At 36.8% G+C, this 8,170-nt stretch overlaps 1 pseudogene; it reads left to right on the top strand.

Annotated features, from left to right (window-relative positions):
• The first annotated feature begins 7,029 nt into the window (after positions 1–7,029).
• Positions 7,030–7,613, top strand: LOC105490514 (peptidyl-prolyl cis-trans isomerase H pseudogene; annotated as a pseudogene).
• Positions 7,614–8,170: the final 557 nt, after the last annotated feature.

The following is an 8,170-nucleotide window of genomic DNA, read 5'->3' as shown; positions in this document are numbered from 1 at the left end:
AGGTAATATATTAATTGAGTAATAAAATCTTAATTATACCAAACATGACTCCTGCAGGTTATAATGCAGGGTTCTTTCCTTCTATGCCCTTAAGAGAAAATTAGGGATGAGAGATGAGAGATGACACTTTTTTTTAAGATTCAGTGTATGTGATGTCTAGACATCCTGAATAAAATAGAGGTAACTCGTCATCTGTGATGAGATATTAAATTTGTATAATAAACTGTCAAATGTATGGTCTCTCTCAATTATCCCTAGTAAGAATGCTATTGTTTTCATAATTCATTATTTTTTTTCTTTTTTTGAGATGAAGTTTGGCTCTTGTTGCACAGGCTGGAGTGCAATGGCATGATCTCAGCTTACCACAACCTCCACCTCCCAGGTTCAAGTGATTCTCCTGCCTCAGCCTCCTGAGTAGCTGGGATTACAGGCATGCGCCACCACGCCTGGCAAATTTTTGTATTTTTAGTAGAGATGGGGTTTCTTCATGTTGGTCAGGCTGGTCTCAAACTCCCAACCTCAGGTGATCTGCCTGCCTTGACCTCCCAAAGTGCTGGGATCACAGGTGTGAGCCACCATGCCCAGCCGATAATTCATGATTTTCTTATCAGTTTCCAACACAGTCAAAAATCGTGTGTCTCACTACTGGACTTCTTCTGACTATGAGAACTACTGAGTACCTGGCTGCTCATATCGACATTGTTTTGAGCATGCATTCATGAGTATGAGAGTAGGTCATTCCATGTCATAAAAGCTAAGTGTATCAGGTGCAGTATTAATTGACTATCAGGTATATTGACCCAACTCTCATTATTAGGAGTCTTTCATCACCTATGGGCCTTTTTGTCCCCCAAAAACATATTTATTTTTGGTTGTGAGGACAATAAACAGGTAAATGGTATGAAGAGTCATTGTTGTTTCTTCTCATGAAAACATTAAATAGAATCATGAACTACCAGAAAAAGTTTATCAAACCTTGCTCTACTGCCTTTCTCTATGAAGATAATGCAACCCCTAGATCAGGACTTGTCAGTGGTGAAAACTGGAGTTGCCAATTATCCATTGGAAATTTCATGGTAAAAAGCATAAAAATGATTTTCTTTCCTTTTATGAAATTCAAATAAAGCCTTTAAAATGTATTCTCTCTCTTTCTATTTCAGTGAGCTAATACTCTGCTTGAGATTCATTAAGTCAAAGGCTGACATTTCCTCTGACCACAGACTTGACTTCAGTCTGCAGATATTATCCTGCAATTCAGCATACATTGCTATCTGCTCATCGTGGAGGAAAAGCAAATTGCAGATATTTTACTCTGCCAAATCATTATGTGCTTAGGATATTCAAGGTTAGAAAAAGCTAAGTGACATGTACGTTTAGATACTTGGCATTGTAATTACAATGTAGTGCAAATCAACAAGTATTTATTGGGTACTTATGTGTCTAGCATTGTAATCATGGCTTTTCTTTACACAACACTTGACATAGCTGGATGGATATAAGAGATTTTCTGGGCAGAATTTCTTCTGAAATATTCCCTCCACTGGCCCATTATTTCACTATTGGAGCCTTTTTTTGGATCTAAAAAAATGCTGGTTTTTTTTGGATCTAAAAAAATGCTGGTTTTCAGATTATCTGAGTGTAATCAAGATACCCTGGATATGGCAATTAGAGCAAGCATTGTAGTTGTCATTGGTAGGAAACAAGAGTCAGAATTGGACTTGCGATGAATATCAGGAGTGAGAGAAAGTTGTAGTTTGAGAGAGAAGATGTACATTAAATGAGAAGGGAGAGAAGGTGGAGGTCATCTCTGACTAACCTTCTCTACTTCTTAGTTTTGCTAATGATCTGTCTTTCATGTGGAACAGGGAAGTTCTACATACATAAATTAGTATGATGTTCTGTTAAGGAGTGTAAATTTCCAAAAAGAAGCAGAGCTAGTTATGTCCAAGTTAAAGCAAAAAAGTACATTTCACTGTGAAAGACTTGTTTGATTATCCAAGCCAATGCTTTTTTTCTTTAAAAACGGATAATGTTGAAAAGTTCAGAATGTAGTAAATTCTTGAGATGTCACTTTGGGTAACATGTGCCAAATAATTCAGAGGTACAACGAACAAAAATACCTATATCACAATGATTGGATGTTCTCAACTAGTTTGTCCCTTTTGCTTCTCTCTCCTTGTGGCAAGTCTTTGAATAAGTTGGGACACTGAAATTGCATGCAGATTTTAAAGACACTGATGTATAATTCAATAGCAACTCATATTGTTTTTAAACATCAAGATTTCACTACCGATTTTCTTCAGAGAGATTTCATTTCCACATTTGTCATTCACAGAGAAGACACAAGGCGACCTCTTTTGAGGTGATTTTCATGAGTAAATGATAGAAAATATGAAGGAAAAATATTATTTATTGTGTTTTATTTGTAATACCCTATGTATCTGCCTGCACTGTAACAGTTGAGGACAGAAGAAAGAAAGTTTGATGAGAAAGATGTAAAATATCGAGCTGATTTTTCATCATAATATTTAGTCAGAATCTTGGGAATTAGGAGGAAAGGTAGAGAAGGCCAGCAAGACAGCATGTTCGTGAGTGTTAAGGTGGGCTCAGAGTGAACCAGGTATTCAAGTATTTTATAATACCATGCCACCACCATCTCGGATGATGTTATACAGATAGTGAGAGATTCATTACTATCTCTGAGTTGGAAAGTAGACCAGCAATCCTGTAGTATAAGGTTTCATTTCAAATCATTCAAAGTGGTTTGAACTTATACACTGGCTGATTTTAAAAGGTGGGTTAGGATCATAACTTGCTTATTCGTTTTAAAGAAAACTATGTCATCTGCTTGCATAATGATTTTTCACTTAATGCTTTATTCAATCTTTCTATATAATTGAGCCTAATTGTTCTCTAATACTGAAAGGACTCAGCTTTATATGCAGCAATCACTATTTTTGATATTCCTATGAAGGTGCTTTTGAATAATAATGAATACACCTTTTAGATCTGTTGTCAGTGTCTTATATTCCAGGACTGCTATTTATACTTATTTGTATTCTTGGTTTATAACATGTAGTACTCAGGAGAATAAACCCTTGGGAACGCTATGCAATAAGGATTCTAAGAGACATTTATGTCCTATTTATTTTTATAGTTTCTGTAAGAAAGTGCTTATTGGGCAGAAACAACCAGGATAGCTTACAAATATGAATGCCTGGAAAGATCCCCAGGGTCTTCATTATTTACGTTGTTTGAAAACCATATTCTAATTTTTGATAGGTTAAGGCTAGTGTTCTTAGACTGATGTTCTCAAGGTTTTTTTGCCTCTACCTTAAGAGTTAAAACATTCAAAAGAATTAATAACATGTATTGAGCAACTATTGCACCAGAGATACAAAGGATGGTTAGACTTTTAGTAATTAGAAAGCAAGAAGAAGTTTTTGAATTTGGAATAAACAGTACAAATAAGACAGACAGAGTGCAGATTATGTTGTACATCAGTGTTTGGTTGAAATGGAGGAAGACTTCCATGCAGGATGAAAAATGGAGAATGGCTAGAAAGGTTAGAGTTAGATTGTAAAAAAGCCTTAATATTAAACTAAGCAATTTGTTTTACCTTATAGGTAGTGGGGAGCCATGGAGTACCATCAGTAATTCACTTATTTTCAGAGTAGAAGCATTTCGGCATTCTATTATCTACCACGTAATATAGAATGCAGACATTTATTTGGAAATGCAATAGTCATTTAACTCTTAGCATGACAACTCATGATATACAGTATTACATTTTCCCTATATGAAATAGTATATGAAGAATAAAATTGATTTTTACTTGGAGATGGTGGTGAATGTTGATCTTGATCTTTAGGCAGTGATACTGATCATTATCATTACCTTTATTAAATTCCAACAAAGTGCAAAGGGAAGTGTAAAACATACAACTTAGCAAGGGAGTCCTTCTCATGGTTGAATAATTGGAGATATTTCAAGGTGAATTATCAAACTGTTAACCTCTTTGGATTTTTCTTTTGGTCAGAATCATTAAAGGGACTGGTATTTGGGTGAGATTTGAACTCTTTGAGGTCAGAAACTATGACATACTTACACTACTATTGCCAATATCCAGCACATAATCATATGCCTGGCACATATTTAAGAGACCAAAAGGAAATTATTGAGTGAATGAGTGAATGAATGATATTCTGGACTTCTGTGATTTTTCCTAATGTGATTTCACCCCCCCTTTCACTTCAGTCACCTGTTGGCTCTTGTGCATTGTTATCACTAAAATTCATCCACTCTTAAAACATGGTAATTAATGCAACACATGATCATGAATGGATCTTAGACAAGAAGGAGCCATTAGGAGGAAAGTCTTAGCTAGGTGTGGTGGCACACAGCTGTAGTCTCAGGTACTGGGGATGCTGAGGTGGGAGGATTGCTTGAGCCCAGAAAGTCAAGGCTGTAGTGAACCGTGATGGTGATATTGGAATAATATCTTTAGATAATAGAATTATATCGATGTTAATTTGTGACATTGATCATTGTTCTTTGATTATCTTAGATGTTAACAGAATTTTTGCAGAATCTGGATAAAGGTTACACAATAATTATTTTTTAATTTTTGCAATACTTGTGAAAGCCTGAAATTATTTCAAAATAAAAATTTTAAAAATTGAAGGAAAAAATTTTTAACTTTTTCACCCTCAAGATTATATTATTATTACATTGTAGTACTCATTTCATCCCCCCGAGTTTCACTCGTACATATACCCTCATCATGATATTTTTTGTTAGTCTTTTCTTAAATGTATAATTCATATATAATGACTGCACATATTTATGGGTACAATGTGATATTTCAACTCATGTATAAATATATAATTATCAAATCATGGTAATTGCCATTTACATTACTGTAAACATTTATAGTTTATTTATAGTGATAACAAATTATTCTCTTCTAGCTATCTTGAAATATACATTATATTGTTATTTGCTGTAGTCACCCTACCGTGTAATAGAATACCAGAATTTATTTTTCCTCTTCTTGAGGTTCAGAAAACAACATCCCATAATGAAAGCCTCCGTGGGAGCATCAGAATCAAAAGTTTTTCTCTGACCTTCTCCTGCCCGCCTCAGTTCTATTCTCCTCCCCACCCTAAAACCCCAGAAGTAGGCATAGAAACTAGAATCCCTCTTCTTAAAGGTGAGTCGTATAAACCAGAACCCCTTTTCTCCAAAGTCAGACATAAAATCTAAAAATATTTGATGTAAAAACTGGTTATAAAGAAATCATCTGACCTGCCTTGTTTGACTGTAGGTCATAAAGCCCTAATTCCAGAGAGGGCCCTGCCCTACGCCCAGAAGGAAGGAATACAGGCTCAGAGAGACCAAGAAGGGTCTAGACAGAGAGGCCTTGCTGGGTTTCCCTACTCAGTCTATCAGCATTAGATCATACCCCTTTCTTCAATCATACTTCTAGACCATTGTCCATACTTTATTAACATCAGTTTTATAAAAGTTAACCGTTTCCCCTCTATCTTTGAGGTCATCATTCTGAAGCCTCCTGTGTGTGCATACATGTTAAATAATTTGTATGTCTTTGTACCTATTAATCAATCTGCCCCATGTCAGTGATTTTTTTTCAGCAAACCTTGGCCTCTACACTTTCTTTTTTTCTTTTCTTTTCTTTTTTTTTTTTTTGAGTTGGAGTTTTGCTCTTATGCTTAGGCTGGAGTACAATGGCACCATCTTGGCTTACTACAAACTCCACCTCCCGGGTTCAAGTGATTCTCCTGCCTCAGCCTCCCGAGTAGCTGGGATTACAGGCGCCTGCCACCATGCCTGGTTAATTTTGTATTTTTAGTAGAGAAGGGGTTTCTCTATGTTGGTCAGGCTGATCTCGAACTCCCGATCTCAGGTGATCCACCCGCCTCAGGCTCCCAACAGGCGTGAGTCACCGCACCTGGTCGGCCTCTACACTTTTTAACTGTAACTTTGTACACGTCCCTGCTCCCATCCCCAGCTTCTGCTAATCATTATTACACTATTGCTATGAAATCAACTTTTTAAAATTCTGCATATGAGTGAGATCATGTAGTGTTCGTCTTTCTGTGTCTGGCTTATTCTACTTAGCATAATGTCCTCCAGGCTCATCCGTGTTGTTGCAAGTAACAGGATTTCATTCTGTTTGTTTATTTGTTCGTTCGTTTGTTTGTTTGTTTTAGAAGGAGCCTCACTCTGTCACCCAGGCTGGAGTGTAATGGAGCTATCTCAGCTCACTGCAACCTCTACCTCCCAGGTTCAAGCGATTCCCCTGTCTCAGCTTCCCAAGTAGCTAGGATTACAGGCATCCACCACCACGCCCAGCTAATTTTTTGTATTTTCAGTAGAGACAAGGTTTCACCATGTTGGCCAGGCTAGTTTCTAACTCCTAACCTCAGGTGATCTGCACACCTCGGCCTCCCAAAGTGCTAGGATTACAGGTGTGAGCCACCGTGCCCGGCCTATTTTAGTCTGTTTTATGGCTGAATAATATTTCATTGCATATATGTACATTTTCTTTATCCATTCATTTGGAGATAGTCATTTGGGTTGACTCCATATCTTGTGTATTATGAATAGTGTTACAGTAATTATGGGAGTGCAGATATCTCTTTGATATACGGATTTAATTTCCCTTGGATATATACCCAGCAATGAATGGGATTGCTGGATCATATGGTAATTATATTTTTAATTTTTTGAGGAACCTCCATACTGTTTTTCACAGTGGCTGTACGAATTTACATTTCCACCAACAGTGTCGGTTTTCTTTTGTCCCTATCCTCCCAACACTTATTATCTTTCTTTCTTTTTTTTTTTTTTTATAATGGTCATTTTGACTGGGGTAAAATGAAACCATTGTGGCTTCAATTTGCATATCTGTGATGATTAGTGGTGTTGAACATTTTTTCATATATCTGTTGGCCATTTGTATGTCTTCTTTTGAAAAATGTCAGACTTCTGCTTCTGAGTCAAACCATGGTGGTGACAAATTCAAGCCCTGAGCACCCGTTGTATTCTTTGATGTCAGCATTGGCAGTCAGGTAGTTGGCCACATGTAGATGCAGCTCTTTGTAGACATTGTATCTAACACAACTGAGAACTTTAGGCAGTTCTGCACCAGATAATTCAGTAAAGATCGGGTTCCAATAGGATACAAAGGGAGCACCTTTCACAGGGTCATAAAGGATTTCATGATTCAGGGTGGAGATTTTGTTAATGGAGATGTTACTGGAGTCACCAGCATTTACAAGGGACTATTTGCAGATGAAAATTTTAAAATCAGACACCCAGCTCCAGTCCTGCTTTCCATGGTGAACAGTGGTCCCAGTACAAATGGCTGTCAGTTCTTTATCACCTGCTCTAAGTGCAATGGTCTGGATGGGAAGCATGTAGTGTTTGGAAAAATCATTGATGGACTTCTACTGATGAAAAAGATTGAGAATGTTCCCACAGGCCCCAATAATAAGGCCAAGGTACACATGCTGATCTCACGGTGTGGGGAGATGTATTTCAGACCAAGACTGAATCAGACCTTCACTTCCTCTTGGCGATGTTCTTGAGTAAGATAATCTGGACTGGCCCCTGTGTTTGCTTCCCTGCCTGCTGCTATGCCATTTGACCAACAGACTCTGGAAGTATCAGAGATTCAGAATCCAAGATTGTGTTTAGGTTTTCAGCTGTAAATAATGGTTTTTGTATGTTTAAAAAAACAAATAAAAATGTCTATTTAGATCTTTTGCCCATTTTTAATGGGATTATTTGGTTGCTTGCTATTGAGTTGAGTGGCTTACATATTTTGTTATTAGTCTCTTCTCAGATGCATAGTTTGCAAATATTTTCACCCACTCTATAGATTGTCTCTTCACTCTATTGATTATGTCCTTTGCTATGCAGTAGCTTTTAGTTTTATGTAATCTCATTTGTCTATTTTTACTCTTGTTGCCTGTGCCTTTGAGTTCTTATTTAAAAAATCCTTGCCCAGTCCAATTTTATGAAGCATTTATCCATATTTTCTTTTAGTAATTTTATAATTTGGGACTTACATAGAAGTCTTTAATATATTTTGGGTTGATTTTTGTATATAGTGAGAGATAGGTGTCTTGTTTCCTCCTTCTGC

Source organism: Macaca nemestrina, chromosome X (assembly GCF_043159975.1).
Source record: "Macaca nemestrina isolate mMacNem1 chromosome X, mMacNem.hap1, whole genome shotgun sequence".
Lineage (NCBI taxonomy): Eukaryota > Metazoa > Chordata > Mammalia > Primates > Cercopithecidae > Macaca > Macaca nemestrina.
The sequence above is the reverse complement of the archived record's forward strand: the minus strand, read 5'-3'. Positions and strand labels throughout refer to the sequence as shown.